Here is a 15,286-nt window from a genome sequence, read left to right as displayed (position 1 = left end):
CTTGCTAAAAAATGCCATCAAAATCAGACCTGTTGAAGTGCTGCTATGGTTACTGCTTATGAAAATGTTCATCCTTTGATGCATGGCTTAGAATGTTGTTACAGTAGCCTCTGTTTAAGCTACCATCCGCTGTCAGTTAAGACAATTTGGTTTTCTTTGGGTTCCAGGTTGAAGTAATGGTATTTAACACTTTTTTGCCTGACAGACTTATCTCATGTTTAGACTGAATGTAGAATGTGTGGCCACTCATGTCAGCCTAGACAGTTAGATATATTTGCATGAGCCAGGTTTAATGATTTCTTATGGCAGAGTGGGCACCGCTAGTCCAGGGTGCCGTTGTACAAAGCTATCTTAGCGCTAAGGTGATCGTAACTCCCATACCTAACAGAGCCTTACGAAGTGCTAAGATTGTTTTGTACAACGGCACCCAGTTGTCTAAGGCTCTGCAGGTCACTGTGCAGAGTTATGTCCCTTAGTGTGCTGGTATCCCATGATTCACCCTGACTATGACCTTGGTTTGTCCATACCATACCCTTGCTCTTGGGTTTCATGGGGCGGTCGGGTAGCCTAGTGGTTAAAGCGTTTGCTCGTCACGCCGAAGACCCGGGTTCGATTCCCGACATGGGTACAATCTGTGAAGCCCATTTCTGGTGTCCCCCGCTATGATATTGCTGGAATATTGCTGAAAGCGGCGTAAAACCATACTCACTCACTTGGGTTTCATGGGTTAACGTGGTAGACGTTGAAGACCTGTATTCCTCCCATATTACACTGACATGCTGTGATGGAACAGAAATACTGTTCAAAGTGTGTTAACCCATATCACTGACACTGTTTTGGCAAATATTTGTCCACAAGGGCTCGCTGACAGTTCTCCCTTATCATCCAGTGTCGTAACCTTATTCTGTCTAAACCAGCAACAAAAAGCAGAAGAAATTCGCCGGAAGCAGGAGGAGGAAGAAGAAAGACGTCGTCAGATAGAGATGCAGAGAACTCAGGAAGAGCTGAAGAGACAGCAGGAGGAGATAGCCATAGAGAGGGAGAAGATGATACGAGAGAAGAAGGAGCTGGAGAGACAGAGACAGGTGGAGCTGAAGGTAGGCCAGCCTTGCTTGCACAAAGTAAGGCGAAGATATATGGATGAACAACTTCTTTATTACAATTAGGATATGGGTTCCTTGTGTTTGATGAAAAGGTCTGTTGTGTGAAATTCTGAGTTAAAATGTCTTAATAAAAATGGTTTGAAAAGAGTCCTTACTTTCCATATAGCGTATGGAAGAAATCCGTCGTCGGGAGGAAGAAGAAATGAGACGACAAATGGAGGAAGAACGTAAACGAGAAGAAGAGAGAATGCGAGAAGAGCAGCGTCGCCGAGAAGAAGAGCTTGTTGTCCAGAGAGAAGAAGAAGCTCGCAGGAAGCAGGAAGAAGAAAGGAAGAGAATGATAGAGGAAGAGAGGAGGCGACAAGAGGAGACGCACAGACAACAGCTGGAGGAAGAACACAAGAAACAGGTGGGTGCCTTTGTCCAACTGCCGGGTGAAACATCAAGCACTGATCTGTCTTCTTACAGTATTGTAATGACAACCTACTCCACCTTTTATTGGGTACTTTAGCACTGATCTGTCGTCTTACAGTATTGTAATAACAACCTACTCCACCTTTTATTGGGTACTTTAGCACTGATCTGTCGTCTTACAGTATTGTAATGACAACCTACTCCACCTTTTATTGGGTACTTTAGCACTGATCTGTTGTCTTACAGTATTGTAATGACAACCTACTTACCTTTTATTGGGGACTTTAGCGCTGATCTCTCGTCTTACAGTATTGTAATGACAACCTACTCCACCTTTTATTGGGTACTTTATATCTTTCCCAGATGCACAAAACTCATTCTCATATGTCAAGTGTATATTTAGATGGCACATATCTGATTATCTCTATCAAACATTGAGTGGTATATATCAGCACAATAGACCAGACTTTAAACTGTTTGAGATGTGAAGCCCATTTCTGGTGTCCCCTGCCGTGATATTGTATGAATATTGCTACAAGCGGCATAAAACCATACTCACTCACTTTTACTGTTTTGAGAAGAATATGTTAGTTCCCAATTTTGATTAACTTTCCAATGGACCATCGCATGGGTTGCCATTGATGAATAAGTCATCTGCACTATGGGTTTATTTGTTGAAATAACTGGAGATGACACTGGAAGACTGGTCGTGATCTTTGATGTAGGTGCAGATGGAGTTTTTATAGTAAGACATTTTCTTAAAAACTTTGAAAGTTCTTGAAAGTACTGAAAAGGGTTTTCGCTGTGAGCATTCCTGGTTGGGATAGTTCCCAAGCAATCTATGATGATTGTAAGAGGCGACCAAATGGATCGGGTGGTCAGACTTGGTGACTTGATAGATTGCCTGCCATGATGCCGTTGGTGTTGATAGTTGCTACCAATATCGATCCCCTGATTGACTCTTCCAGACCGCCATCATTTCGCTGGAATATTGTGTGGTGTTAAACAACAAACCAAACAAACAACTTAAAAGTGTTGACAGTAAGTAAAAGTGTGTTATATGACGCTACTCTTGTGTGTAGGAGATGTTGCGGCAGCAGGAAGTACAGAGACAGCAGGAGGAGATGCAGCAGGAGCAGCAGCGGGAGGAGGAGCGACAGAGAGAGATGCTCAGACAACAGGTACTCCTCGGTGTTAGGTCTCTCCTGGGGGGACTGGGTTAGATCTCTCCTCGGGAGTCTGGGTTAAATCTCTCCTGGGGGGACTGGGTTAGATCTCTCCTCGGGGGTCTGGGATAGATCTCTCCTGGGGGGACTGGGTCAGATCTCTCCTCGGGGGTCTGGGATAGATCTCTCCTCGGGGGGACTGGGTTAGATCTCTCCTGGGGGGACTGGGTTAGATCTCTCCTCGGGGGTCTGGGTTAGATCTCTCCTCGGGGGTCTGGGTTAACACTGGTTGCCTGCTCTCTAGTGCTTGTTGTAGAGATGACAATTGGATCAGGTGTGGCCTCAGTGGCTTGGTCGATAGTGACTGAGTAATTTACCCGATGCTCAGACAACAGGTACACCTCGGCGTTAGATTTCTCCTGGGGGGTCTGGGTTAACACTGGTTGCCTGCTCTCTAGTGCTTGTTGAAGAGGCAACAATCAGATTGGGCCTCAGTGGCTTGGTTGATCGTGTAGCCCAGTTGTTAAAGCGTTTGTTCTGCACGCCAAAGACCCAGGTTCAATTCCCGACATGGGTACAACGTGTGAAGCCCATTTCTGGTGTCCCCCTGCTATGGTGATGCTGCACTCACTTACTCACTCACTCACTCACTCACTCACTCACTCACTCACTCACTCACTCACTCACTCACTATGCGATGCTCTGGGCTGAAGCTCATACTATAAGTCTGTGGTCTGTCTTGCCTTCACTCATTATTTACAGGCTGCAGCATTAAACAGCACTCACTCACTCACTCACTCACTGACCAAGTATATTGTCAATACTTCATGGGCTTTGTATACATCACAGACCTGTCGCCTGTGAATACATGACCATGTTGCGGTGTAGTAGTGATGTGGGTCTACTTTTAGTCAAGTAATGAAATGAGTGTTTATGACTTATGGCAGTCAAACGAACCCTCCTCCATGTCTGAACTGTTTGTGATCCCTGTGTGTTTTTATTTATCAAACTGTTGATGTATTGCAATTGTTTGTCCTACGATTGTACTGTCTATAAGAATAAGGCTGATGGTATTGTTGATAGTGTTAAAAAAAGACAATAGTTTCAATAGTTTTGCATTGGAAAACTTTTAGTCAAATTTCAAACCTATGTGTTGATAAGCAAGGATTATGACAGCGTCAGATTGGATGTTTAGAAAATCAGGAGTATTGACAAAGTCTTTAAGCATGATTTATATTTGGTTACTTTTTGTTGTAGGAGATGCAGCGTCAGGAACAACAGAAACTTCAGCAAGAGGCGCTAAGACGTCTCCAGCAACAACAACAAGAACAGTTGGCTCGAATGCAGGTACGCGAACGGATACCATATAAGATACTTTGGAGTCACCTGACTGATCAGAGCTCATAGTAATTCACAGGAAATTTGGATACAAGTTTTACTTGCTATCCCTGTGTGGACCCGTGAAGATGCGGGTTAGAATCGGCCTTCATGCTCGTCATAACAGGCGACTATGCTTGTTGTAAGAGGCAACTCACAGGATTGGGTAGTCAGGCTCACTGTCTTGGTTGATGCATGTCACCAAATCCAAGTTGCATGGATCGATGCTCATGATATCAATCACTAGAATGTCTGGTCCAGACTTGATTATTTACAGACCGCCGTCATCTAGCTGGAATATTGCTGAGAGTGGCGTTGAACAACAAACAGACAGACAAATATCCCTGTGTGGAGTCTGTGGAGCCTGTCTGGGTTAAGATCCCCAGTGCCACATGCTTGTTGTTAAAAATAACAAGGTTGTCAGGCTTTTTGATTTGATGGATTGTATGTTACCACACCCTGATGGTATAGAACGTTGCTCATGCTTTCAGTCACGGGTTTGCCTGGTCCAGACTGATTATATACAAGTCACCATGTTATGGTAGGAGTGCTACTGACTGCAGTGTAATATGATGGACAAACACTGGAGATTGCTTGAAATGTTGACTTGATTTTGATTTGCCTGTTTTGTGTCAGCTTCCTGCCACTGCGCAGTGGGCGAGTCAGCTGCAGCAGAGGGAGGCGAACGAAGGGAAGTCCCTGGCAGAGATACAGCAGGAGGAAGAGAGACAGATGCAGGAGAGAGAAGTGAGTTGACCAGCGGTGGCTGATAGAATGGGAGTGTTATTTGTGGGGAATTGGTAGGATGTCGGTATTTAAGGATGACAGTGTGAGGAAATCCCTGGCAGAGATACAGCAGGAGGAGGAGAGACAGATGCAGGAGAGAGAAGTGAGTTGACCAGCGGTGGCTGATAGAATGGGAGTGTTATTTGTGGGGAATTGATAGGATGTCGGTATTTAAGGATGACTGTGTGAGGAAGGACTGGAAATTAGTCAATGGCATTGAGGGCAAGTGAGAGATAGTGATGGATTGAAATGTTTAAGTAATGGTGACTTAATATTGTCTCCAACAAAGACTTTATGATATAATTTGATTGTCTAGGTGGCATATCTGTAAGGAAATTATGAATGTTATTTTATGACATTTATTTTTATGTTTCAGCGCCAACTTGAGATTCAGAGGCAGCAAATGTTTGCCATCCAACAACAGCAGCAGCAGCAACAACAGCAACAGCAGAAGTCATGGGGAGCACAAATGTAAGTCGCCCCCTTCTCAACACCCAGTATGTATAGAAATTGTGCAAAACCAAACTGTTAAAAAACACAGCCAGCATATTCACCTGCCCTCCTTCGTCGGGCCATTAATAAAAGACCTCAGGCTTCTGCAAATGATAATGCCCTGGAAAATAGGGCTACCCTTATATTATTCCCCTGGTCAGTGAATCAGTGTGCATGTGATTTTCATTCTCATCTCCCTGGCCGGGGAGTATACTACCCAAGCACAAGGCACAAGGCTAATAGTCACATTACATCTCATCACCATCTCATCACCCCTGGGTTGTCAGCACCATCCCCATTCTCGTTGGGTCCGCAGAGTGTTCCTGCTACCTCTGTCTCTTATTTCATGGCATGAGTATCTGAGAGATCCTCCACTGTATGATGTAACACTGTTACAGGACGGTGAACCAGGCTGCAACGAACACACTGAAGTCACTGCTGGACATACAGGAGGAACAGAAAGCCAAACAGTCAGACCAAAACAAGAAGAAAGCCAAACAAGTTCAGCCCACTCCGCCCAAGGTATGCAGCATCACAATCCACATGGTACTGTACCTCTAGAGAGACAGGTCTGAATAGGTCACTACCTCCTAGAGAGACAGGTCTGAATAGGTCACTACCTCCTAGAGAGACAGGTCTGAATAGGTCACCAGTACTCTGTTTGTCCTAAGAGACAACTTAGATGACAATCGGATATGTGACATGGCTGTGTGTCCTGTGATATCTTGTTGTTTGTTTGTTGTTTAACGCCACACTCAACAATATTCCAGCCGTATGACGGTGGTCTGTAAATAATCGAGTCTGAACCAGACAATCCAGTGATTAGCATCATGAACATAGATCCACGCAATTGGGATGTGAAGACATGCACCTGTGAAATTCCAGGTTAGAATAGGTCTTCAGCAACCTATACTATAATCAAGTCTGACCAACTGATCCTGTTAGTCGCCTCTTACGACAAGCATAGTCGCCTTTTACGGTAGGCATGGGTTGCTGAAGGTTCACTCATCAGTATTAAATTACCCAAAGGGCCCCGAGGCAGGGATAGACGTTAGCTCTAGCCCACTAGCCATGGTCAGTTACATTAATGCTAAAGGCATCCTTAGGGCTGGTAGAATTTCGAACATTTTGGGGAAGTTCCTCCATGTTGTCACTATTTGGGCTAGTAGACTTTCAAAGTATTATTCTATCCCTGCAAGGGAGTTAAAATATTTTGAAAACCCAAAGAAAACTATCAGAACACAAAGTAAATGATAACATGTGGAAAAGAAAATGTCCAAAAGAATGCTGGAGCCCTGAATAATACTCTCAAGACTGAAGAGAAGTTAAAGAACATTAAACGAGTTTGTTTGTCAGGTGATACTGAGACCTGCTTCCTCTCTCCCCAGAATACAGCTGCCACCATGGCTACACCTAGCATGTGGAGCAACGTGGCCAGCAATGGTGCCCAGTCCACGGGGTGGGGCGGGAACGCTGTGTGGAAGACGGACAAGGCAGGGGGGGGCCTGGGGTTCTGGGATGAGGCTGTGATATCTTCAGGAAGGGCAGCAACCAAAGAGAAAGAAAGGTTGGTGAGAAATAGCAGCTCCTGATGGTGCTTACAGAATGATAGAAGCACAAGACAAATGTATGTGTACTTAATGACCTAGAGGCAGTGGGGTAGCCTAGTGGTTAAAGTGTTCGCTCACCACGCTGAAGGCCCCAGTTCGATTCCCCACATGGGTACAATGTGTGAAGCCCATTTCTGGTGTCCCTCGATGTAATATTGCTGGAATATTGCTAAAAGCGGCGTAAGACCATACTCCTTCCTTACTTAATGACCTGAGCCCCGAGACAAATGTTTGTAGTGCTACGACTATCGTACGTCTATGTGATTTACCAAAGACTTACAACAATGGATTGGGGACCTGTATGTTGATCTAGGGGTTTAGATCACTTCATGTGATGTGAGCGAGTGTATTCAATAATTTTGATGTGAATCTGACCAACAAAACAATCCTCTATTTCTACATTTTTATTTCATTCTTTGAACATAACAAAACCATAAACCCTGCCCAGTTTTGACGATAGGTCTCTTCAGTTGTTTAGTGTGTGGAGGTATGTGTATTCATTTTCCATGTGTCTCAATCAAGTCCACACTTTTTCAGTGGTGAGTTTCCTGCGTTAGGGGGCAAGAAACGAAACCAACAAAACAATAATGCAACGACTAATGCATCTGCAGCTGCAGCGGCAGCAGCAGCAGCTGCCGCCGCTACTGCAAACCGCAACAGACAGACAAAACCAAAGAAAGAGGAGGTAAGCAAAATATTCCCACACTACACCAGTCGTGATGTCACATCTCTGGCTGAAGGTTTAGGCCAGACAGTGTTCAAAGTACTCAGCCTCACATGTAAGAGACCGCATGGCCTAACACCACCATTGATCATCAAGTTCCTGGCTGAGGACGAGCCCCTGGGTCTTGGGGCTCAAAAAAATCAACACCCTTGTCAATTAAACACTACAAACTCACAAAATATGAAAAATCATTCAGTCTTGCCTCCCCAGAATTGTGAAACTGACTACCTCTTAGCATTAAACTTTGGACATGTTCAAATCTCAGCTAATCTGAGTATTATATGTGCTAACACTAGCACTTTGAGCACGCACAACGTGTATGAAGGCTAGCACTTTATATTTACATCTTCACTGTAATCTTCTCCTGTCTATAATGATCCACAAAGTCTAGTTTCTCTTCAAGAGATATGGGGTCAGTTGGGTAGCCTAGTGGTTAAAGCGTTCGTTCGTCACGCCAAAGACCTGGGTTCGATTCCTGACATGGGTACAATGTGTGAAGCCGATTTCTGGTGTCTCCAGCCCTGATATTGCTGGAATATTGCTAAAAGTGGTGTAAAACCATACTCACTCACTCACTCACTCACTCACTCACTCACTCACTCAAGAGATCTGACGGGCACAGGTGCACAACTTGTTGTGCTGATTGTCTGCTGGACTCCATATTAGGACCCATTGTGTTCATGGTGTTCTAAGTGACTTTAAGCATAGCTCAATCACACTACAGGCCTCTCTAGTGGGGTAGCCTTGTGGTTAAGGCGTTCGCTCATCACGCCGAAGACCCTGGTTCGATTCCCGACATGGGTACAATGTGTGAAGCCCATTATTGGTGTCCCCCGCCATGATACTGCTGGAATACTGCTAAAAGCGGCATAAAACCATACCCACAGACTCAAGACATCTGTAGTGGGTAGCCTAGTGGTTAAAGGGTGCGCTCGTCACGCTAAAGACCCAGGTTCGAAATCCCACATGAGTAGAATGTATGAAGTCCATTTCTGGTGTCTCCCACCGTGATACTGCAGGAATATTGCTAAAAGTAGCGTAAAGCCATTCTCACTCACTCAAGGCGTCTGTATAAGAAGCAGTTTGACCCTCTCCACGAAGTGTACATTAGTTTCTGATGTACTTAGCGGAAGTGCAAGAAATTTCAAATGTATTTGTACATCTATACATTTGATATCACAGAAATTTGAATATTTTGTGCATTTTATTCTGATCCTGATATGGTTTTATTATGGTTATTGTTATTGTTGTTTGATATGAGAAATAATTTGTGTTGCAGGATGCTGTGCACAAGATGTTTCAGTTAGCAAGGCCTGTTGACGATTTCACTCAGTGGTGTGAGAAGGCACTCGCAGGACTCGCATCATCAGTGGATGGTAGGTCATGTGAAAACTTGCCTATGTTAATCTGGGGAGTGGGTGACATGAGAGTTACGTCCCTTTGTCATGTCAGGATCCGCTAATTGCAGGCTCATATTCCAGGTCCACCTTGAATCTGATCCCTGCTCATGGCTTTTACCGAAGCGGGACACATCTACTTTCTGTGTCTTTTGCTCTTTTCCTCACGCTTTCAGTTGACATGACATTATTTAAGTGAACTGCTGGTGAAACTGAAAGCAATAAAAAATATACCTCACCCTTAAAGATGGGGCGGTGGGGTATAATAATAACCGGGTTCGATTTCCCCACATGGGGACTGTTTGTGAAGCCCAATTGTGGTGTCTCCCGCTGTGATATTGCTGGAATATTGCTAAAAGGAGCTTTAAACCACTCACTCACTCACTCACTCTATCACACACTCACTCACTCACTCACTCACTCACTCACTCACTCACTCACTCTGTTATAAAGGGTTCATATACCAGGTTCACCTATGACATCGTCTATGCTTGTATCTTTCATTGAGATTATAAATGTCTACTGCCTGTATCTTGTCATTCAAAGTCATTTTTCTCTGTCACATTTTTAATCGTAGAATATGTGTTAATTTAACTGTGGCTAAATTTGACAATAATCGCCAACACTTGAAGGGAGGGTGTAAATCTGGCTGGGGTCCATGCAGGTAGCAAAGGTACTGTAAGTCCCCATGGACCCCAGCATGGTGATCCACCTTCAGCTGGTGTATCGTTACATAGAGTGATATCTGAAGGGAGGGCGTAAATCCGGCTGCGGTCCATGCAGGTATCAAAGGTACTGTAAGTCCCCATGGACCCTAGCATGGGGATCCACCTTCAGCTGGTGTATCGTTACATATGGTGATATCTGAAGGGATGGGGTAAATCTGGCTGGGGTCCATGCAGGTAGCAAAGGTACTGTAAGTCCCCATGGACCCCAGCACGGGGATCCACCTTCAGCTGGTGTATCGTTACATATGGTGATATCTGAAGGGATGGTGTAAATCTGGCTGGGGTCCATGCAGGTAGCAAAGGTAGTGTAAGTCCCCATGGACCCCAGCATGGGGATCCACCTTCAGCTGCTGTATCGTTACATATGGTGATATCTGTTTTGGGTTGTATGCTAGTTTTAAATATTAATCTGTGATAGTCCAGTTATTTTACTGTACATCGATTTAATCTATTCTTAACGTATAACCATGATAACTTCTCTTCGCGACATGGCTGAAATATTGCCGATGTGACGTAAAATATTAACTCACTCACTCACTCACTCACTCACTCATTGTTCTTTCCCTTCCTCTTTCAATTATGAGTGGAATCATGTTCAATCTCTTAGTTTCAATTTCGGGTTTGAATTGTGAGAAGTATGAACAAGACCAGACTGGAATCCCCTCCGAAGTTCTTGTAACGAGCAACTTGTAGGATCTGTTGCTTACAAAGAAGGATGTGTTTTGGAATATCACTTTGTTACAGACGTTTATTCAACAATTCTATTTTTCAGTTCCAACATTCATTGCCTTTCTGCAAGAGGTTGATTCTCCATATGAGGTAGGAATTGTGGTCTGTTATCATAAATAAATATTAAAGCAGTTGACATCCATAGGTTCTCTTCCTTATGTGTGTCACTTCTAAATGCCTTTCAAAGACTTGATCCAACATCAAGATGGAGACGATGCAGTATCATTCACCTGATGAAGGAGTAAGCATGTACTCCGAAATGTTGTGTTCCTCATAATAATAAGTTGACATCCATACATTCTCTTCCTTATTATCATAAACATTGATACAAGTCCTGCTTTGTATCCGTTACCATGGTTACTGGTACATGGTTGGATCAGCTGATTGGATCCACCAGGTCCTACAAATGTCTGTATTGTGATGCGATGACTCGATTATTTAGAGGCCACCATGGTAGAGCTGGTATATTGAGTGTGTTAAACAACATACGGACATTCATTAGTTCTAGTATGCCATGTGACTGAAATAGAATTCCTGGGGATGTTGAACCCAACTCTCTCACAATGTCCATGCTTGCCGTAAAAGGTGACTATGCTTGTCGTAAGAAGCGACTAACGGGATAGGGTGGTCAGGCTTGCTGACTTGGCTGATGCGTGTCATTGTATCCCAACTGTGTGGATTGATGCTCATGATGTCAATCACTGGATTGTCTGGTCCAGACTTGATTATTTACAGACCCGTCTATAGCTGAAATATTGCTGATTGCGGCATTAAACACTCACAATGTGTGTCTATTCTTGTTTGATTAAGGAAGGTCTGATTTGGTGTGAGACTCAATTTGGCAGACAACTCCTGTTATGACAGATCTAAGTCTCTGAATGAATCACTTGTATATAATGTTAGATATTTTGTGCCGCAGGTCCATGATTATGTGAGGTCGTACCTGGGTGAGTCTGGTGCTGCAAAGGAGTTTGGTCGGCAGTTCCTGGAGAAACGGAGCCAGTATAAGCAGAAGGCCAGACTAGAGAGACAACAGGAGGAGGTGGGTACCTGGCTTGTAGCACTGACACCAGGAAGGGGAGGGGGGGTACCTGGCTTGTAGCACTGACACCAGGAGGGGGAGGGGGGTACCTGGCTTGTAGCACTGACACCAGGAGGGGGGAGGGGAGGGGGGAGAGGGGTACCTGGCTTGTAGCACTGACACCAGGAAGGGGAGGGGGGTACCTGGCTTGTAGCACTGACACCAGGAGGGGGAGGGGGGGTACCTGGCTTGTAGCACTGACACCAGGAGGGGGGAGGGGAGGGGGGGTACCTGGCTTGTAGCACTGACACCAGGAGGGGGGAGGGGGAGGGGGTAGTACCTGGCTTGTAGCACTGACACCAGGAGGGGGGAGGGGAGGGGGGGGGGGGTAACCTGGCTTGTAGCACTGACACCAGGAGGGGGGAGGGGGAAGGGGGGGTACCTGGCTTGTAGCTCTGACACCAGGAGGGGGGAGGGGGAGGGGGGTACCTGGCTTGTAGCTCTGACACCAGGAGGGGGGAGGGGGAGGGGGGGTACCTGGCTTGTAGCTCTGACACCAGGAGGGGGGAGGGGGAGGGGGGGGGGGACCTGGCTTGTAGCACTGACATCAGGAGGGGGGAGGGGGGGGGGGGGGGGGGGGGACCTGGCTTGTAGCACTGACACCAGGAGGGGGGAGGTACCTGGCTTGTAGCTCTGACACCAGGGATGTATCTCACACTAGGAGGGGGGTACCTGGGTTGTAGCTCTGACACCACGGATGTATCTGACACTAGGAGGGGGTGGGTACCTGGCTTGTAGCACTGAAACTAGGAAGGGGGGGAGGGGGGGTACCTGGCTTGTAGCTCTGACACCAGGGATGTATCTGACACCAGGTGAGGGTGGGTACCCTGACACCAGGGATGTATCTGACACCAGGAGGGGGTGGGTACCCAGACACCAGGGATGTATCTGAAACCAGGAGGGGGTGGGTACCCAGACACCAGGGATGTATCTGACACTGGGAGGGGGTGGGTACCCAGACACCAGGGATGTATCTGAAACCAGGAGGGGGTGGGTACCCAGACACCAGGGATGTATCTGACACCAGGAGGGGGTGGGTACCCAGACACCAGGGATGTATCTGAAACCAGGAGGGGGTGGGTACCCTGACACCAGGGATGTATCTGACACCAGGAGGGGGTGGGTACCCAGACACCAGGGATGTATCTGAAACCAGGAGGGGGTAGGTACCCTGACATCAGGGATATATCTGACACTGGGAGGGGGTGGGTACCCAGACACCAGGGATGTATCTGACACCAGGAGGGGGTGGGTACCCAGACACCAGGGATGTATCTGAAACCAGGAGGGGGTGGGTACCCTGACACCAGGGATGTATCTGAAACCAGGAGGGGGTGGGTACCCAGACACCAGGGATGTATCTGAAACCAGGAGGGGGTGGGTACCCTGACATCAGGGATATATCTGACACTGGGAGGGGGTGGGTACCCTGACACCAGGGATGACAATATGACCAGTATGGATGAAGAGCTTTTATGCTTAGGTTTACATGATTGCCTTCAATGTCTGCTAAAAGGCCTTTGAATTTATAAAGAGAACAGCATTTTGTTACAGGACAGTATTATACCTGTTATTTACAGGACAGTATTATACCTGTTATTTACAGGACAGTATTATACCTGTTATTCACAGGACAGTATTATACTTGTTATTTACAGGACAGTGTTATACCTGTTATTTACAGGACAGTGTTATACCTGTAATTTACAGGACAGTGTTATACCTGTTATTTACAGGACAGTATTATACCTGTTATTTACAGGACAGTATTATACCTGTTATTCACAGGACAGTATTATACCTGTTATTTACAGGACAGTATTATACCTGTTATTTACAGGACAGTATTTGGGGCCCAGCACCTGCAGTCAACCCGAAGGAGGTCCGGTCTAGCAACAACAATGATGCTGAGTCGGCAGCCCGCAACAAGAACAAGAAGAAGAAGGGCAAGATGCAGAAGATTGACAAGAGCATCCTTGGCTTCACGGTCCATGCTGACCCCACACGGGTCAACGCTGGCGAGATCGAGAACGTGGACTGAACATTGGTGCTATGAAATGTGGTCTTTCCTTTACTTTCTGTTGCCGAGATTGTTGCAATGTTGGACCTGCTGTTTGCAAAGCTGGACACAGCCCAGTCAAGATTTGAGATGATATCCTCATTGCTTGTAACTTGCAACATTGTCCTCCAGATTTCAGTCTTGGCACAGATATTGAACGAGAATGGTGACTAACTGGTGTGCTAGTATATAGTGGATTGATTCAGATGACGCCAACTCCAATGCTGGTGCCTCAACAACTGATTGGCTGATGTGACTGTTCAGCAACAGACTTCTGTACCCCATTGAAAGTAGATCGGGTGGACACCACTGACTATCTGCCTGTTGGTGATGGAATATGCTTGGTGAAGGATGGACCCGGTCAGGATTCCTCCAACGCTGTGATCGGGTCGTCCCAGCCAACACATAGTCCAAACCTGAAGCAAATATCTGTGATACTAAATACTATTTTCCATCGTCAGAGGCTGCTGCACAACAGGGAAAGTAACAAAGGGGAAAGAGATCTGAAGAAAGTCGATAGTTGAAGACGACGTTGGTGCGTCATGGACCGCTTCTGCTGCTTGGTGAGACGCAACATGACAGCGATGATGCAACTCCAGGCCTCTCTTTGCCATATGTCCTGGAGGCGGCCAGTGTCCCATGTCAATACATTCTTTCTTCAATCTAATATTGAGAAGGTGCTTGTGCCTTTGTTGTTTTAATTGCGTGTTGGTATTTAGTGAAAATATTGTTCCGGAGAAAACAAGTACTTAAGCACGATGAATTTTAATTGAATTTGTCAGGGATCACAATGTTAAGTCTTTATGAAGCCCAGGATAACCTGAATATTTTCTGCATTTCTTAACATACTTTTATTGTTATCGCATAATTATCCAAAACGGATACTTGGCTTTTATACAGGTTCTCTGCTTCACATAAGTTGACCGAAGTGAGATTTGTTGTTTTTTAATTATTATGTAGTTACCAGTAAAACACAATTTAAACTTTAGGCTTTGCTATTCAGAGAGATTATTCTCTGTTCCATCAAGCTGCTATCATAGCAATAACCTGACTTAATTTAATCCAACATATTGCACCGAATTTAAAGATCTAGATATTTATGTAACAATGTTATAATTGAATGAATTTGGGTGTTACGTGAATGAAATCCCATCGGTAATAGCTTAAGGCAGTCGCTGAAATATGAAGACAAGAATTCTGCTCTATGTTTGTCTCCAGACACGACACAGTTGACTCAGACAAAATATAAAGCAAAACAAACAGACTCGGAACGTGTTGTTTAGTTTGTGGTGTCAAGAATATCGAGAGTTCAGACTTTCATGGATGATAATGTCGGTAATGGATTTATTGAAGGCAGTGTGTGTCCATTTACATAAAACTGCCTACAAGGCATCTATATGAATGGATTCTTACTGTCTTTTGGCTAATATCTCATCTCACAAACATCTTAATAGAATCAGCGTTCAACAGATAAAGTAGTCCACTCAGGATGTTGCCAAATGTACATCATTGTAGCAGCTCATATATTAATTCACTTTGAGCGGAAATTACATTTTCAAAATGTTTATTAGAAGACTCCGTCATATCTTAAATATTATGTTATTGATTAATTCTTAATGG

At 45.2% G+C, this 15,286-nt stretch overlaps 1 pseudogene; it reads left to right on the top strand.

The window, feature by feature from the left end:
• Window positions 1–14,348, top strand: part of LOC139444589 (GRB10-interacting GYF protein 2-like) — a 33,333-nt pseudogene extending 18,985 nt beyond the window's left edge.
• The last annotated feature ends 938 nt before the right edge of the window (window positions 14,349–15,286 follow it).

This window comes from Haliotis cracherodii, unplaced genomic scaffold (assembly GCF_022045235.1).
Source record: "Haliotis cracherodii isolate W230 unplaced genomic scaffold, xgHalCrac1.p SCAF_59, whole genome shotgun sequence".
NCBI classification, from domain to species: domain Eukaryota; kingdom Metazoa; phylum Mollusca; class Gastropoda; order Lepetellida; family Haliotidae; genus Haliotis; species Haliotis cracherodii.
This window is presented reverse-complemented; position numbering and strand designations above follow the sequence as displayed.